Source organism: Typha angustifolia, chromosome 11, assembly GCF_048772165.1.
Source record: "Typha angustifolia cultivar Huaian chromosome 11, ASM4877216v1, whole genome shotgun sequence".
Lineage (NCBI taxonomy): Eukaryota > Viridiplantae > Streptophyta > Magnoliopsida > Poales > Typhaceae > Typha > Typha angustifolia.
In genome coordinates, this window is record NC_133249.1 from 9,708,837 (window position 1) to 9,727,945 (window position 19,109).

The window sequence follows — 19,109 nt, forward strand, 5'->3', positions numbered from 1 at the left end:
GTGCCACCGCAAACCTACTCGCAGCAGTACTGGCTCCCGATGCTCTAGATATAGATGGTGTGGCATGAGTGACTGGCGCTTTAACCAACAAGGGACAATGCATGCGGACATGCCTAGACTCTCCACACTAGAAGTAGGTAATGCAAGCACTGAAGCAATCACGAGATATGTGACCCTTCTTGCCATAGCCACCACTAACAGAAGGTCCTTACTAGGCCCGCCTGAACCTTGGGAGCTGGGTCTATTCGGGGTAGCACTAGAACCCACACCACCAGCATAGGGATGACACCTCAGTCACAGGAAGGTCCCACCCAAATGGCCTCCACACGGATGCCCGTCAAAGCGGCCAGTACGTCCAACTACTCGCTCTTGACACTGTGAGCACTCTTCTAGTAAGTCCCTCTCAACTATCACCACATTCTCCAACTAGCTCCGCATAGATCAGATTCTTCACCATATTCACCTACTTGTGGATCTCGATCCGGAGACCCATCTTGAACTGGTCAGCCCTAGCAGCATCATCAGGTATGACTCTGGGGCAAAAATAGGATAAGGCATTAAACCTATTCGTATACTGTGCCATTGTCATTTCCCTATCTCAACTGGCTAAATTCCCTCGTCAGCTCGAAATGCAGGGATGCAGGAAAATATTTCTAATCAAAAGAATCTGAAATGCTTTCTAAGTGATGTACTCCTCAGGAAGGTGATCCGGCATCATACGCTTAGTGGCCCTCCACCACTCTTCCACCTCTCTACGGAGAAGGAAAGTGGCAAAGGTCACCTGATGACTCTCTAGGCACTCAAAAGCAGTCAATATCTTCCTCACATCCACTATCCACCTATTCATCTCCACGGGGTCTGTCGTGCCGCTTAACAAGCGGGGTTAATCTGCATGAAATGGTTCAGCGACCAAGCGGACCCACCTCCAGGCTAGAGCAACTTGCTTTGACGACTCCCTCGGTATGTGCATCCCAGACATAGCTGCCGTGTGCTCCCAAACTAATTCTTTAATGAGCCTCTCCTGCCGTCTGGCAAGCTATCCAAGGGCCTCGACGCTGGCTGAAGTACCGGCAGCCGGTTCGTCAACGGGGGCTGAAGCCTATCTACAAACAATCACACGCACAAGCCGAGCATGTCTAGATGGCATTCCTGGTAAGTTCAACACAGTTTAGTTCTCAATTCACAAGTATGTCAAATGTCGTACGTGACTTTAATGTTCATTTATTCCTAGTTTTCATTATTATTATTACTTTCCTATGCATTTGGATAGTATCTAGGAAGACTTGCCGGATTTATGGTGAACCTAGGCTCTGATACCAAGTTGAAACACCCAAACCTCCAAATACACGTATATATCGGGTTGGTAAATCCCCCCACGCTGTGTATCACGTGACCTGTCAGTATTATGTTTCCACAAGGCACATAGAAATATAGGTTCATACCATAAATAATCTCAAGCAAATATGAGTTCGGATATAAGTTCCACAGGCCACAACAAGCCTTCAAAGATACATATCCAAAATACAACTCTAATCATAATATCCTCGCAAGGGCAATACAACTAATAGAAATAACACTAACTGAAATAAAAGCAGCTACTCCTCGCTACCCGCACTTGCTTCCCCTAGCTTTGAAATGATGTGCCACCAAGAGGTGGTGAGCACACAACCCAGCGAGTAGAATCCATACAATCTATAATAATGAAATCACAGGTGCATACCCCGATGCTTGCCTATAGTTGCTAACAATAGAATAAGCTTATTTAAATGACTTATAATAAGTTACTAAATCAATGCAACCGATAAAAACTACATGGTACTATCCATGAACATGCCAACTCCTAAATATATCAAGATAAGTCTACACACAAGTATAAAACTTGATGCAATCTCTTATTTATACAAATCTCAAGCATAGCATTTACATGTTATGCTTATAAATAAAAAGAGTAGTTTTTCTCGTATTCATGCAAGTCACGGAGGTTCAGTCATTACATGTTCACCAAGGCATTAATTATGTTCTATCATAGCTCACCGAGCCATTCGCCATATAATGTAGATATTTTTCAAAAATCATCTATCATATAACCATCCATCATCTCATACATCGATGAGAGATATATACACATCTAGCGGTAATGTCACTCTAAACATACATGGCGACACTACATGTGACCGGTTGTCTGTGGCCATCAGACAAAAGATCCCAATCGTACGCCCATATTTTACTATCTCTAAATCATCACCGCCCTCAGCGGGATAGTCACGAGCCCTCAGCTCATCAGTGGACGCCCTAACTCTGCATTGTCGGGTACCGCTAGAGATATATCTCTGTCTTATAATCATATTCTTACTATCATCATAATCTAGTTCTGACTATACAGTATAATTACCTGAATGCCACTCAGGTCCTGACCTCAGGTGTAGGCCACTAATAAGATAAGTCATATATGATACACTGTACCATTAACCCCGGGCTGAGTGAGTAGGGGCACTGCCTAATCAGAACCGACTACTAATGATATGTAGAAGTGGTGCAGTGTCTTTGGGTGTATAAGTCATGTTATAGTCATCATGGTCGTTATATTCTATATTCACAGTAGATATTTATGCAAGAGTTTCTCATACAGAATACATGTAAATCATAGTCACACTAATGCATGTGCTAATATTAACATTCTCATAACATCATGCTGAGTAAACTATCAATAACTACACATGTCAAAATATATCATGGTATACTAAATGTATGTATTAATACTAACATTCCTATAGTATCATGGAAGGTATAATAGCTACAACTATATTGTTCTAGACTTGTATAAACTCTACTCACCTAAGTGTCTCCATAGTACTCTAGTTTCCCTCAACTAGCTGGCTCCTACGGAATCCCAAAATCCTCCTCACATAGTGTCGATCCTAATAATTCACGTAAGTAAAGCCATACGTAAGGTTAGCAAATTAATAAAATTAATTACCTTATTAGAGAATTTAGGTTTAGGCATATACATGAGTCAAGGGTTTCCTAAGGTGAGTTTAATATTATCCTAAAATTCACAATATTTAGGTGATAATAATTTGTCCTTAGGGGAGTGGTTGGGCTAATTAATAAAATGGGGCTATAAGGTCCAAATGACCCCAATGAGCCTAGGCTAATTAATATGGTGCATAGGTGGGGTGTTGGGTTGGCTTGAGCCCAACTTAATAGGGTAAGGGAGGCCTTGGTGGGTTGCAATCCAAGTGCAACCCACAAGGATAGCTGTGGTGGGCTAGGGGTCCAACCACAGCCCACCAAAGATTTGATTAGTGGGTTGTGGTCTGCAGCCCACCAAGATTTAGGTTGGTGGGCTGGACTACGGTCTGAGCTGCAGCCCAGAGACAAAGGGGGATAGAGAAAGGCTCAGCACTGTCGATGGCCCACGGCACCGATGGCCCGCGACCCTCACCCAGGGTGTGTGGCTAGCCGAAGGGAAACAAGGGGGAGAGGAGGAGGGCTCGACTCAACGACGGCAGGCATAACCCGAGCCGAGGTGGAGTCGTCGCCCATCCTCCCCGCCTACGGGGGAAAGGGAGTAGCTGCCCCATGGCCGAGGTGGTCGACGGGGCGGCGAGGCGTGCTCCATGGCCGGCGGCCATGGAGGTCCCTCCTCCCTTTTACTAAGGGCTTGAAGCTCTACTAGAGAGCTCCCCGCCCCATTCCATCAGAGCTCGCGAACTGGCGGCTAGACACGAAGTCGTCGATCGCCGAGGACTCCGACGACGGCGAGGGGGAGGGGTTAATCTACTGAAATTTATAGTGGGTTAGGGGCTTGCTCAGGGGGTCGTACGGTTGGCTTTGTCGACTCTAGCATCGACAACTGATACGATTCAAACTTCGCCGATGTCGTCTCGAGCATGGATTCACTTTAGGGGTGTCTTTGTTTCTTGTTTTAATGTTTAATTCCTCAAAAAAGAAGTTTTCTATATGTCGCGTTTGAACGCGGGTGGAGTGCATTCGAACGCAGTTGTGAACGCCTGCATCACGTTCACACATCTAGAGAGTGTGAATTGTGCGTTCGAATGCTGCATTCGAACGCGCTGTGAACGTCTGCATCGCATTCGCAAATCCAGAGAAGTGGAAAATAGGTGTGTTCAAACGCGTTGCGAACACCTTCATCGCGTTCGCAAATCCAGAGATGAGGGAAATAGGTGCGTTCAAATGCGATCGAGCGCATCCGAACACAGTCGGCGAAAATATACTATTTAGGGTTATTTTTAAATTATTTGGTTAGCCTCTAAAGGATGTGGATGGCAACCATGGAGTTATTATTGATGAATCGAGTTTTTGCCTTGTCTCCTTCGTCTTCTTTGCTCTCGTTCCCTTGATCCCCAGCGACGCCACTTCTAACCTCCCTCGACCGGCCAATCATCCTAGTCCCTTAGGGGTGGCCCGCCTCTCCCCCTTCTTCCAATCTATCCAACACTTGCCCTAACTCTTCCATCACCCATAACCCTTCCACTGCCACTTATCCACTAGTGCCACCCCATTAACACCAGTCCACCACCAACCACCATCATCAAGGATCTTGAAACACCCAAACCTCCAAATACACATGTAAATCACGTGGGTAAATCCCCTCACGTAGTGCATCATATGACGTGTCAATACAAGGATTTCACAAGGCACACAACAGCACAAATTCATCATAACTAAACTCAACCATAAGAGTCCAGATACAAGTTCCACAAGCCACAACAAGCCTTCCAATTATACATCCAAAACACAATGCTAAAGTCCAAAATACATCATCAATCATAACGCCCTCGTAGGGGCTTAATACAACTAAAAGACATACTGAAAAAGAAAGGCAGCTACTCCTCGCTACTCGCACCTGCGTCCCCTAGCTTTGAAATAATGCCACCAAGAGGTGGTGAGCTTACAGCCCAGCGAGTAGGATCCATACTATCTAAAATAATGAAATCGCATGTGTATATACATTGTATGCCTATATTTGCTAGCAATAACAATATGCTTGTTGAGATGGCTTAACATGAGTTACTAAATCAATACAATCAATAAAGATTATGTTCACACAAATATAAAGCTTGATACAATCTCTTATTCGTACACATCGCAATCATAGTGTTTACATGTTATGTATAGCAATAAAAGAGCAGTTTAGTCATCTTATGCCTACCAAAGCATTAATCATACTCATCATCGCTCACCGAGCTATTCACCTCACAGGGTAAATACTCTAAAGAAACAATCATCCTTCACATAATCATCCATCATCTCATACATCGAGAGGGGGATATATACATATCTAACGGTAATGCCACCTACACGTGTATGGCGACACTACAAGTGACCGGTTGTCTGTGGCCATCATACTAAGGACCCCGGTCGTAAGCCCATATCTCACTCTCTCTAAATCATCACTGCCCTCAGCAGGAGAATCGAGAGCCTTCGGCTCCTCAACAGACGCCCTAACCCTACATCATCAGATACCGCTAGAGTATATCCCCGCCTCACAATCATGTTCTTCTATCATCATAATCTAGTCCTAACTATGCAGTATAACTACCTAAATGCCACACAGGCTCCCGACCTTAGGTGTAGGTCGCTACTAATATAGTCATATAAAATACACTCTATCCTTAACCCTGGGCTGAGTTAGTAAGGGTACTGCCTAGTCAGAATTCGAGTACTAATGATAGGTAGAAGTGGTGCAGTGTCTATGAGTATATAAAGCATGTCATAGTCATCATGATCGTTACATTCTATATTCACAACAGATATACATATATGCAAAGGTATATCATACAGGATTCATGTAGAGCATCATCACACTAATGTTTATGCTACATTAACATTCTTATAATATCATGATGAGCAAATTATCAATAACTGCATATGTAAAGATATAATATGGTATACTAAATACATATAATACTGACATTTCCTACAATGTCATGACAGGTATAATGACTATAACTATATTATTCTAGATTTATATAACTCTACTCGCCTGGGGGGTCTCCACAGTATACTAAATCTCGTCAGCTAGCCGGCTCCTCCGGAATCCCAAAATCCCCCTCACGTGGTGTCAATCCTATAACGCAAGTAAGCCATACGTAAGATTAGCGAACTAATAGAATTAATTATCTTTTTAGAGCATTTTATGTTTGCCAAATACATGAGTCAAGGGTCTCCTAGGGCGAGTCTTATGTTATCCTAAAATTCACATGATACTAAATTGTCATTACGGGGGGTCAGGCTAATTAAATCAGGTGAAAATAGATAAACAGGGTTATAGGGTATAAATGACCCCAAATGGGCTAGGCTAGAGGTAATGGGTTAGGCACAAACCAAACCCAATAGGCAAGAGGGCCTTGGTGGACTGCAGTTGGACTGCAACCCACAAGGTTAGCTGAAGTGGGCTGGGGTCCAACCACAGCCCACCAAAGGCTTGGTTGGTGGGCTACGGTTTGACCGTAGCCCATAAGGGCTCAGTGGGCTGCGTCTGACTACAGCCCACCAAGGGGCTCAGTGGGCTACAGTCTGACCGCAGCCCACTAAGGAGGGGGTGCGGGCGGTTAAACAACCCCCCACCCTCCCTCGGTATTTCTCTTCCGAGGGAGGAGATGAAGGGGGAGTGGGAAAGCCCCTTAGGCTGCAACGCTGGCGGCGTAACATGAGGCCGACGGTGTCGGCGGCATAGCACGGGGCCGGCGGCGGCGCAACACGAGGCTGAGGAGGGTAGGTAAAAGCAGAGAAAAATGGAAAGGGGGAAAGAAAAGAAAGAGGGGAGGAGGAGGGCCGACGACGACGGGCCGCGCTCCATGGCCGGCGGCCATGGAGGTGTCTTCTCTCCTCAATGAGGACCCGAAGCCCAGAGAGGCTTCTCTCCCTCCATCGGGGCTTCTCGGATCGGCGGCTAGACGCGAGGTCATTGGCCGTCAAGGACTCTGACGACGGCGAGGGAGGGGGAGGTTACAGTACTAAAAATAATGGTAGGGGTAGGAGGGCTTACCGGGGGGGGGTTGGTCGGCAGGCTCGACGGCTCTAGGTCCGGCTTCGTCGGCTCCGGCGTTGGCAACCCAAGAGAGAGAGAGGAGAAGGAGGGGTAGTGAGGTGGAGAAGAAATAAGGGGGGTTGGGATGGCTGCGGTGAGGGGAAGAAGGAGATAGAGGAGGTGGGGAAGGTGGCGTGCACGGCAAGGGAAAGGGAAGAAGAAGGAGAAGAGAGGATGGGGTGTGTAGGCTTCCGTGACGCACACGGTTGGCGCATACGTCAGGGGAAATTTTTTTTATATATATATAAATTGGGGTGTTACATATCTCGTGCCTCCATCCACGGTTCCTAAGATAGCCTTCCCGATGTTTGTTTACTAATTAGACATATCTTAAGATCCCAACATTCGATTCATCTAAAACTTGATTTGTTGAAAAGCTCTTTTTTGGGGCTATGACATATCAAAATCTCACGTCGATCTGACGACGATATTTTTCAAGATCTATTTTCCAAGTTCTGTGTCAAATCCTATCCAGATCTGAAAATCGGAATAGATCGAACCTTAGCCAAAACGGGAAATCATATCAAGCTGGTATCAGAGCCACTATTCCTCAGACATGCGCTTCCTATGACGACCACCAGAGCCATGGCTACATGGTGAGATAACGAAAAAGAGATTCTCCCAATAGAGGAGAGGGAAACGGTCGCGGGGACTTCCACCAGCGGAACCGACAGGCCAAATCGAAATATAGAAGAACCTAGTGATCAAGCCATGTTGGGGTCTCTTTCCGAATAAATGGCCATCAACAACTAGATGATGATGAAGATGATGCAAGAATTATGGGCGACAAAGGAAGCCATGGTGAATGGGAACGCACTATCGACCCCACAATGCGAGTCCACTCCCATGAACCCATCGCTACCGGTTCAAAATTTGCAACCACAAGAGCCGCTGCTGCCACCACCCTATGGGCAAAGACAAGCAAGGATGGTTCCACCAGGCCCAGTTGTAGGTGAGCCCATCCGACGAGCTAACCACTATGGAGATCACCTTGGAGATCTAGATCCATGGGTGAGGCAATATAAACCCGAACCATGACAAGTTAATCAAAATCGAAGGAGGGATCATCAACCATTCATGGTGCATCCTCCTCCGGTTAGACAAGGACTTGAACATGATCCGGATCGAGACAACAACATCCGTGGTCAAACCGTGCGTCTCGAATTCCCCAAGTTCAAATGTGGCAATCCGATCGATTGGTTGTATAGGGCGGAGCAATTTTTTGCATACCAGGGTACAACGGAGGAATATAAGGTGACGCTTGCGAGCTTCCACCTTGAAGATACGACACTTCATTGGTTTCGAGCAGCCAATGCCATTCAGGCTATCGAAATTTGGGCTAAATTTTGCGCCGATATCACACGACGATTTAGAGCGTCAGGGTATTGCATCAAGTTTTATACTTGTGTAGACTTATCCTGATATGTTTAGGAGTTGGCATGTTCATGGATAGTACTATGTAGTCTTTATCGATTGCATTGATTTGATAACTCATTGTAAGTCATTTAAATAAGCTTATTCTATTATTAGCGACTATAGGCATGCATTGGGATATGCACTTGTAATTTCATTGTTATAGATTGTATGGATTCTACTCGCTGGGCTGTTGTGCTCACCACCTCTTGGTGGCATCATTTCAGGGCTAGGGGAAGCAGGTGCGAGTAGCTGCCTTTATTTCAATTAAAGTTATTTCTATTAGTTGTATTGAGCCCCTACGAGGGTATTATAATTGGAGTTGTATTTTGGACATTGGAGTTGTATTTTGGATGTGTATCTTTAAAGGCTTATTAGGGCCTATGAAACTTGTATCCAGACTCATATTTGCTTGAGGTCATTTATAGTATGAACCTATATTTTTATGTGTCTTGTGGAAACATATTACTGGCAAGTCACGTGATACACTACGTAGGGGGATTTACTCACGCGGTATACACGTGTATTTGGAGGTTTTGGTGTTTCAATTCTTATAATTGACTTCTTCGACATCTTTTAGTGGAACGCCCTCACCCGGCACGGGCACATGCATGCCCACACACCCACATGACACGCACGTCGCATGCGATAGGTTGGACGGGGCCCGTCACACAAGATACACTCCTGTGCCTATATAATCATGACATCATCAAATAAAACCTACTAATATAAATATCCAAGTCCACAATAATATATACTAGACCATTATGTAATTTGGCAAGGCCCACATAAGCCATGACAAACCATTAAGATACAACTAAAATAACTAATACATGAGTACGCTATAATCTAATATATATTATACAAATTATTATCTAATCTTTATCAAATATAATAAAGTACAAATATAACAAATAACGATACAACTCAATTTCTATACAAAATATTATTTATACCATCTCGCACCTATAGTTCACCTCATCATTTTAAAATATCTTCTCAGAATATTTCAAGTCGCTATTACGTACCACATATCTGAGGGGGTTAGAAAAGAAAAGGAGTCATGAGTAAAAGGCTTAGTGAATAGATCTTATTCGGAATCAGTGATGCCAAACAAAAAGTAAATTATATACTAGATAATATGAATCAGAAAAAGCATCATATTATGAATGAGTATATGAATGTGTTCTCAATAATACATAAATGAAAGATAGATATAATGTCATAACTAATAAAAAATATATAATTTTCGACAATGAATAAACAAATCTCCATGTTATACTATCATCATAACTCTCTCTCAAATATGATATTTATGATGCATGCCAACCATGACCATATTATGATACCAAATGCACTCACATATGATGCATAATGACCACCTAAAAATTAGGTATATTAAATGATAATGAAATCATATGCATTTCTCAACATCTCAAATATCAATGTCACCTCTAAAAAATCATCATCATACTAAACCATTGTGCACAGTCAACATCTAGTACTCGATCTCATAATCTAGCCCGAAGGCTTAAAGCATACCCTGCCAACCGTTAAAGCATACCCTGCCAATCGTTAAGTGTACCTCAATCATATAATCATACCTTGCCAACCGTTAAGGGTACCATCATCATTCAGATCCAGATACCCAACTAGCTAATAGAAACCACATGAGGTTAACTCGCCATATATGCTCTAATAAACAGCATGTGTCCGAATGTCTGCTGCACACATAGACTACTGACCTCGGACGTAAGGCCAACAGGATCGCAACTATGTCAAGCGATCAATCATCTCTAGGCACATCCTAATCTTTGCGCCCACTTGGGTATTGTCATACTTTCTACCAACTATCCTATCAATCCGATTTCATGCTTTCCTTATGAATGACAAATCATATGTATTTTATCTAGTACTACAACAAATCATGCATATTAGAAATTTAGGTGGAAGAGAAGTCAAAAGAGATATAATGCGATGCAATCTCGAATCATACATCTATCACATGCATACTCATATTAAAGATCATCTCGACATAGAGTCATAACAATATAGTTATTCTCAATCATCTCTATATATCATCAGCATACTCATATCCAAGATCAATCTAATCGAATGCATGATAAAATATGCTTGATTGAAATCATTTCTAAATAAAATCACATAAATATGTTGGAGGTTAAAATATGCCTATACATTATATAATATATCCTAATTTGAGAAAAATGTCAGAGGATAAAACTACTCATAGTCTGATTAGAATATACAAATCACGTATCCCTTCTATCAGCCAACCGAGGGTCAACTCATCGCTAACAAGGTCCACAAGGTCTCATATAAGGGGGTTCGAGATCTGAAAATGTTTAGATAATATAAAGTTAGTCATTTATTCGATTATAATCTGTTCGAGTTATACAAGTCTAGAATAATATAGTTACAGCTATTATACGTTCCATGACACTGTAGGATTGTTAGTATTAGTACATGCATCTAGTGTACTACGATATATGCTTGACATGTGCAGTTATTGATAGCTTACTCATCATGATATTATGAGAATATTAGCATATGCATTAGTGTAACGACGCTCTACATATATCATGTATGATAAAGTCTTGCATAAATATCTGTTGTGAATATAGAATGTAATGATCATGATGACTATTACATGCCTTATACACTCACAGACACTACACCACTTTCACCTATCATTAGTAGTCAGGTTTTGACTAGGCAGTGCCCCTACTCACTCAGTCAGGGGTTAAGGATAGAGTATATCTTATATGACTATATTATTAGTAGCCTACACCTAAGGTCGGGAGCTTGTGTGGCATTTAGGTAATTATACTACATAGTCAGAACTAGATTGTGATGATAAAAGAACATGATTATGAGATAGGGATATATCTCTAGCGGTACTCGACGACGTAGGGTTAGGGCATCCGTTGATGAACCGAGGGCTCCTGATTCTCTCACTAAGGGTGGTGATAATTTAGAGAGAGTGAGATATGGGCTCATGACCGGGATCCTTAGTTTAATGGCCACAGACAACCAGTAACATGTAGTGTCACCATGCATGTGCGGATGACATTACTACTAGATGTGTATATATCCCTCCTCAGTGTATGAGATGATGGATGGTTATGTGATGGGTGATTTTCTTAATAATATCTACACGGTATGGTGAATGGCTCGGTGAGCTATGGTAAAACATGATTAATGCATTGGTGAGTATGAAATATCTAAACTACTCTTTTATTGCTATGCATAACATGTAAACACTATGATTAAGATTTGTATGAATAAAAGATTGTATCAAGCTTTATATCTATGTGGACTTATCTTGATATGATTAGGAATTGGCATATTCTAGGATAGTGACGTGTAGTCTTTATTAATTGCATTGATTTAGTAACTCATGGTAAGTCATTTAAACAAGCATATTATTATTGCTAGCAACTATAGGCATGCATTGGATATGCACCTGTGATTTCATTGTTATAGGTTGTATTGATTCTACTCGTTGGGCTGTGTGCTCACCACCTCTTGGTGGCATCATTTCAGAGCTAGGGGAAGCAGGTGCGAATAGTAAGGAGTAGCTACCTTTTTATTTCAGTTATGTCTATGTTTATTAGTTGTATTGAGCCCCTGCGAGGGCTTTATGATTGACGTTGTATTTTGTACTTTAGAGTTATATTTTGGATATGTATCTTGAAGGCTTGTTTTGGACTGTGAAACTTGTATCCGGACTCATATTGTTGAGATTATTTATGGTATGAACCTGTATTGCTATGTGCTTTGTGAAAACCTATTACTGATAGGTCATGTGATGCACTGTGTGGGGGGATTTACCCACGCGGTTTACACGTGTATTTGGAGGTGTGGGTGTTTCAACTTGGTACCAGAGCCTAGGTTCACCATAAATTCGGCAAGTCTTCCTAGATACTATCCAAATACATAGAAAAGTGATAATAATAATGAATAACTAGAAGTAATGAATATTAGAGTCACGTACGTCTAGGTGGATTATGGATGTGAGGAAGATCCTGACTACTTTTGAGTGCTGACACAACGGACCCCATAGATAACGATATGTTTATTTAAATGGCTTACCACAATTTACTAAGTCAATGCAATTGATAAAGATTACTAATCACTATCCTGGAACATGCTAGTTCCTAAACGTATCATGATAAGTTCACACAGATAATAAGCTTGATACAATCTCTTATTCGTACACATCTCAATCATAGGTTTTACATGTTATGCATAGCAATAAAATAGCAGTTTAGTCATCTCAGGCCTACCAAAGCATTAATCATACTTATCATCGCTCACCGAGCTATTCACCACATAGGGTGAATACTCTTAAGAAACAATCATCCATCATCTCATACATCGAGAGGGGGATATATACACATCTAGCGGTAATGTCACCTACACGTGTATGGCGACACTACATGTGACCGGTTGTCTGTGGCCATCAGACTCAGGACGCTAGTCGTAAGCCCATATCTCACTCTCTCTAAATCATCACCGCCCTCGGCGGGAAAATCGGGAGCCCTCGGCTCATCAACAGACGCCCCAACCCTGCGTCGTCGGGTATCGCTAGAGTTATATCCCCACCTCACAATCATGTTCTTCTATCATCATAATCTAGTCCTAACTATGTAGTATAACTACCTGAATGCCACACAGGCTTCCCGACCTCAGGTGTAGGCCGCTAATAGTATAGTCATATAAGATACACTCTACCCTTAACCCTAGGCTGAGTGAGTAGGGGTACTGCCTAGTCAGAATTCGACTACTAATGATAGGTGGAAGTGGTGCAGTGTTTATGAGTGTATAAAGCAGGTTATAGTCATCATGATCATTACATTCGATATTCACAGCAATCATACATCTATGCAATGGTATACTATACAGGACACATATAAAGCATTATCATACTAATGTTGATGCTACATTAACATTCTCATAATATTATGATGAGCAGGTTATAAATAACTACATACGCAAAAGATATAACAAGGTGTACCAATTGCATGCATTAATACCGACATTTCCTACAGTGTCATGACAGGTATAATGACTGTAATTATGTTATTCTAGATTTGTATAACTCTACTCGCCTGGGGATCTCCACAGTATGGTCAAACTCGTCAGCTAGCCGGCTCCTCCGGAATCCCAAAATCCTCCTCACGCGGTGTCAATCCTATTAATTCACGCAAGTAAGCCATACGTAAGATTAGTGAACTAATAGAATTAATTATCTTATTAGCGTATTTATGGTTGGCAATTACATGAGTCAAGGGTCTCCTAGGGCGAGTGTTATGTTATCCTAAAATTCACATGATACTAAATTATCATTACGAGGGATCAGGCTAATTAAATCAGGTGCAAAAGATAAACGGGGTTATAAGGTCCAAATGGTTCCAAAAGGGCTAGGCTAAAGGTATTGGGTTAGGCTCAAACCTAACCCAATAGGCAAGGGGCCAAGGTGAGCTGCAATTGGATTGCAGCCCACAAGTTTGGCCGAAGTGGGCTGGGGTCCAACCATAGCCCACCAAAGGCTTGGTTGGTGGGCTGCGGTCTGCAGCCCACCCAACCCAAGCCTAGTGGGCTGCGGTCTGGACCGCAGCCTACCAAGGGGCTCAGTGGGCTGCGTCAGACCGCAGCCCACAAAAAAGAGGGGTATGGGGGGTTAAACAACCCCCCCACCCTCCCTCGGTATTCCTCTTCTGAGGAAGGAGACGAAGGGAGGGCGAAAAGATCGAGGGGCTGCGACGCTGGCGGCGCGGCACGAGGCCGACGGTGCCGGCGGCGACACAGCACGGGGCCGGCACAGCACAAGGCTGAGGAGGGAAGTAATAGGGAAAAGAAAAAGGGAAAGGGGAGGAGGGGAGGAGGGCTTACCAAAAAGGGGGCTGGTCGGCAAGCTCGGCGGCTTCGGCGTCGGCAACCCACAAGAAGAGATGGAGAGAGGTAGTGAGGTGGAGAAATGGTGCGATCGAGGAGGGGAAGATGGGGTTTAATGGCAGTGGGAGCAGGGTAGCGTGCACGGCAAGGGAAAGGGAAGAAGAAGGAGAAGAGAGGACGCGAGGGGGGGGGGGTTGGGGGGTGGCAGGTGCCTGTGACGCACGTGCTCGGCGCGTGCGTCACGGGATTTTTTATTTTTTATTTTGGGGTGTTATAGTCATACCTGATGATGCTGCTATGGCTGACCAATTCAAGATGGTCCTCCGGATCGAGATCCGCAAGTAGGTGAATATGGTGAAGAACCTGACCTATGCAGAGCTAGTGGAAAATGCGGGGATAGCTGTGAGGGACTTACTGGAGGAGCGCTCACAGCGTCAGGAGCGAGTAGCGGGTCGTACTGGCCACTTTGATGGGCGTCCACATGGAGGTCATTTTGGTGGGACCTTCCTGCAACCGAGATGTCATCCCTATGCTGGTGGTGCAGGTTCTAGTGCTTCCCCAAGCAGACCCAACCCTCAAGGTTCTGGCGGGCCGAGTAAGGCTCGACCTTCTATTAGTGGTGAGAGGTCAGTAGTAGTTTTGAGCAATTCGGACAGTGGTGGTTTTGCATGGCCGTCTACCCCTGAGGGTTGGACCTGTTTTGCTTACGGCAAGAGGGGTCACATATCTCGTGACTACCTCAGTGCTCACATTACCTGCTTCTAGTGTGAAGAGTCTGGGCATGTCCGCACGTAGTGCCCCCTATTGGTTAGAGCGCCAACCACTTCTACCACATGTATGTTCTACTTATACATGATATTAGATCCTCCTTCCTAACCCTGTGCAAATTTGGATAATGTGAAAAATATATTTTTCCTGTTTTAGTTAAGACTTATATACGCAATGGCATGTACTATGATATTATTTGCACACACTGCTAGGATTTTGTTTGACCCTGGGGCAACCCATTCTTTCATTTCTACATCCTTCCTAGAATATGCAAATGTGGCGTCGGGACCTTTTGTTGAGCCCTTGGTCATAGCCACCCCACTTGGTGACTTTTTGAAAGTTCACCATGTTTATCGATCTTGCACCTTAATTTTTAGCAAGTGGGATTTTGAGGCAAACCTCCTACCTCTTGAGATGCATGACTTTGATATAATCCTGGGGATGGATTGGTTAGCCATCTACCATGCCAGTATTAACTATTATAGCAAAGAGGTTATCTTACAGCTTAATGATGACATGGAATATCAATTATGTAAGGATCGATAGGTGGATCGTTCGCAGTTGATGGCAATCATGTCCATTGAGTCAACTAGGACCTAAACCCTGACTGAATTACTAGTGGTACGGGAGTTTCTAGATGTTTTCCCAGAGGACATCCGGGGGCTTCCTCCAAATAGGGGAGTTGAGTTCACCATCGACCTGATTCCGGGGGCAGGACCGATCTCCAAGACACCTTACCGTATGGCTCCGAATGAGATGGAAGAATTAAGAGAGTAGTTTGATGACTTGCTAAGTAGGGGACTCATCCGGCCTAGCTCATCTCCTTAGGGCGCTGCAGTCCTGTTTGTGAAGAAAGATGGTACCCTCTGCCTTTGCATTGATTATCGACAATTGAACTAGTTGACTGTGAAGAACAAATACCCCTTGCCTCGCATAGAGGACCTGTTTGACCAATTGCGTGGGGTGCGTGTCTTCTCAAAGATTGATCTGAGATCTGGGTATCACCAATTGAGGATTAGAGAAGCAGATGTCCCCAAAAACCACTTTCTATACCCGATACGGGTTGTATGAGTTCCTGGTTATGCCTTTCGGCTTAACCAATAGCTATCTTCATGGACTTGATGAACCGAGTCTTTCGTCCTTTCTTGGATCGGTTCATAGTGGTCTTTATTGATGATATCTTGATTTACTCGGCCTCAAAATAGGAGCATGAAGAGCATCTTCGGTTGGTACTGCATGTACTAAGGAGAGAAAAGTTATTTGCTAAGTTCTCCAAGTGTGAATTTTGGTCGGAGGAAGTGGTGTTCCTTGGGCATGTGGTTTTAGGAGAGGGCATCCAAGTTGATCAATCCAAGATCACCGCGGTTCTTAATTGGAGATAGCTGAGTACCATCTCGGAGATCCATAGTTTCCTAAGTTTGGCCAGGTGCTATCGACGTTTTGTAGAAGGGTTTTCAAAAATTGCCAGTCCCCTTACTAGGTTGACCTAGAAGGATCAGTGTTTTGTATGGATAGCTGATTGTGAGAAGAGCTTCCAAGAGCTGAAGAGGAACTTACATATGCACTCATTTTTATAGTTCCTCGTAGTGGAGGGGGCTACTAGGTCTACTGTGATGCTTCATACTCGGGTTTGGGCTTTGTTCTAATGCAGGAGGGCGAAGTTGTCGTTTATGCGTCCTGGCAGCTCAAGAACCATGAGCGAAACTACCCTACCCACGACCTAGAGCTAACAGCGATGTTGTTTGCTTTAAAGATTTGGAAGCGTTATCTTTACGGGGAGCAGTGCGAGATTTTCACTGACCACAAGAGTTTGAAGTACATATTCACCCAGAGGGAGTTGAACATGAGACAGTGCAAGTGGCTTAAGCTGGTGAATGATTATGGCTGCACTATTAACTACCACCCTGGGAAGGCAAATGTGGTGGCTGATGCCTTAAGTAGAAAGTCGATGGGAAATTTGGCTAGTTTGATTACTCAACAGTAGGACATCCTGCGAGATTTGCAAAAGATGGGCATGCACATCATAGCTAAAGATGTGGGTGCTAGACTACTTGCCTAGTTAACTGTGAGACCGATTCTAGCGGAGAGGATCAAAGTTGCACAGGCACAAGACCCATATTTATTGCAGGTCCTCCGGCAAGTTCAAGACTCAGGTAAAAAGGGTTTTTGTCTTGATGGAATGGGAACCCTGAAGTTTGGAGATAGATTCTGTGTACCTGATGTGGGCGAACTCTATCGGGAGATTTTGGAGGAAGCTCACTAGACCTCTTATAGTGTGCACCTTGGGGAGACGAAGATGTACCATGATGTTCGTAGATACTTTTGGTGGCCAGGACTGAAGAAGAGCATTGCAGAATTTGTATCTCGATGCTTGATTTGTCAGCAAGTCAAGATTGAACATCAGAGGCCGGTTGGGACACTCACACCCTTACCTATTCCTGAGTGGAAGTGGGAGCATATCACTATGGACTTTGTGGTGGGTCTGTCGAAAACCTTGAAGAAAAAGGATTCTATATGGGTAATTGTGGATCGATTGACCAAGTCAGCTCACTTCCTCCCAGTTAGTACCATTGATTCTATGGATCATCGAGCCACTTTATTTTGGGATGAGATCTTTGCCCGCCATGGGGCACTAGTTTCTATAATTTATGATCATGATCCCAAGTTCATCTCTAGGCTATGGCATCATTTTGCTAAATCAGTGGGTACCAAATTGCAATTCAGCATTGTCTATCATCCTCAGACTGATGGTTAGTCGGAGCGGACAATCCAGACTTTAGAAGACATGCTACGTGCTTCAGTTGCAGACTTCGGACTCAGTTGGGACTGACACCTTCCCCTAATTGAGTTCACCTACAATAATAGTCATCACTCTAGCATTGGGATGCCCCCTTATAAAGCTTTATATGGATGGAAATGTCGGACACCTGTCAGTGGGGACGAAGTGGGAGAACAGAAGTTAGAGAGCTCAGAGCTAAATTAGGAGACTGTGGACAAGGTGCAGAAGTTGCGAGAACATTTGCAGGTTGCCCAAAGTCGACAAAAGAGCTATGTTGACTGTCGATGTCGAGATCTAGAATTTCAGATCAGGGATAAAGTTTTCCTCAAAGTCTCGCCGTAGAAAGGAGTAGTTCGATTTTAGAGGAAGGGCAAGCTGAGCCTTCGATATATAGGCCCTTATAAGATCTTGGCACGGATAGGACCGGTTGCTTATCGAATGGATTTGCCATCGAAGCTGTCTCAGATTCATAATGTGTTCCATGTGTCGGTATTGAGGAAGTATCTGTATGACCCATCACATATTTTGAGAGAAGAACCTATCCAGCTGAGGAATGACTTGTCCTTTGAGGAGCAACCAGTGTAGATCATTGATAGATGTGTGAAGACGCTCTGAAGAAGAGCCATACCTTTGGTCAAGGTTCTTTGGCAGCACTATGGAGTAGAAAAAGCTACATGGGAGCCCGAGGAGTAGATTCAGTCTACTTACCCTTATTTATTTATCCACTCAGGTGCGTAGTTTCGAGAGCAAAATTTCTTATTGTTGGGGATAGTTGTAACACCAAAAAAAAAAAAAAAAACCCGACGCGAGCGCATGCATCGCAGACCCCCTGCCATCCCCCCGTCCAGCCCGTCCTCCTCCCTTTCTTCTTCTTCTTCTTCTTCTTCTTCTTCTTCTTCTTTTCTTCTTCTTTTGCCATGCATGCCACCTTCACAACCTTCCCCTATTTCCTGTCCCCACCGTGATCTCTCCCTCCCTCACCTTCTCTCGGATTGCCGACGTCAGAGTCGACGAAGCCAATCCCACAACCCCCCTCCCCTCGGTAAGCCTCTACCTCGCCGTTAATTTTGGTAATTTACCTTTCCCGCTCACCATCGTCAAAATCCTCGGCAGCCGACGACCCCGCGTCTAACCACCGATCCGAGAGCTTCGGTGGAAGAGGGCTCTCTAGTC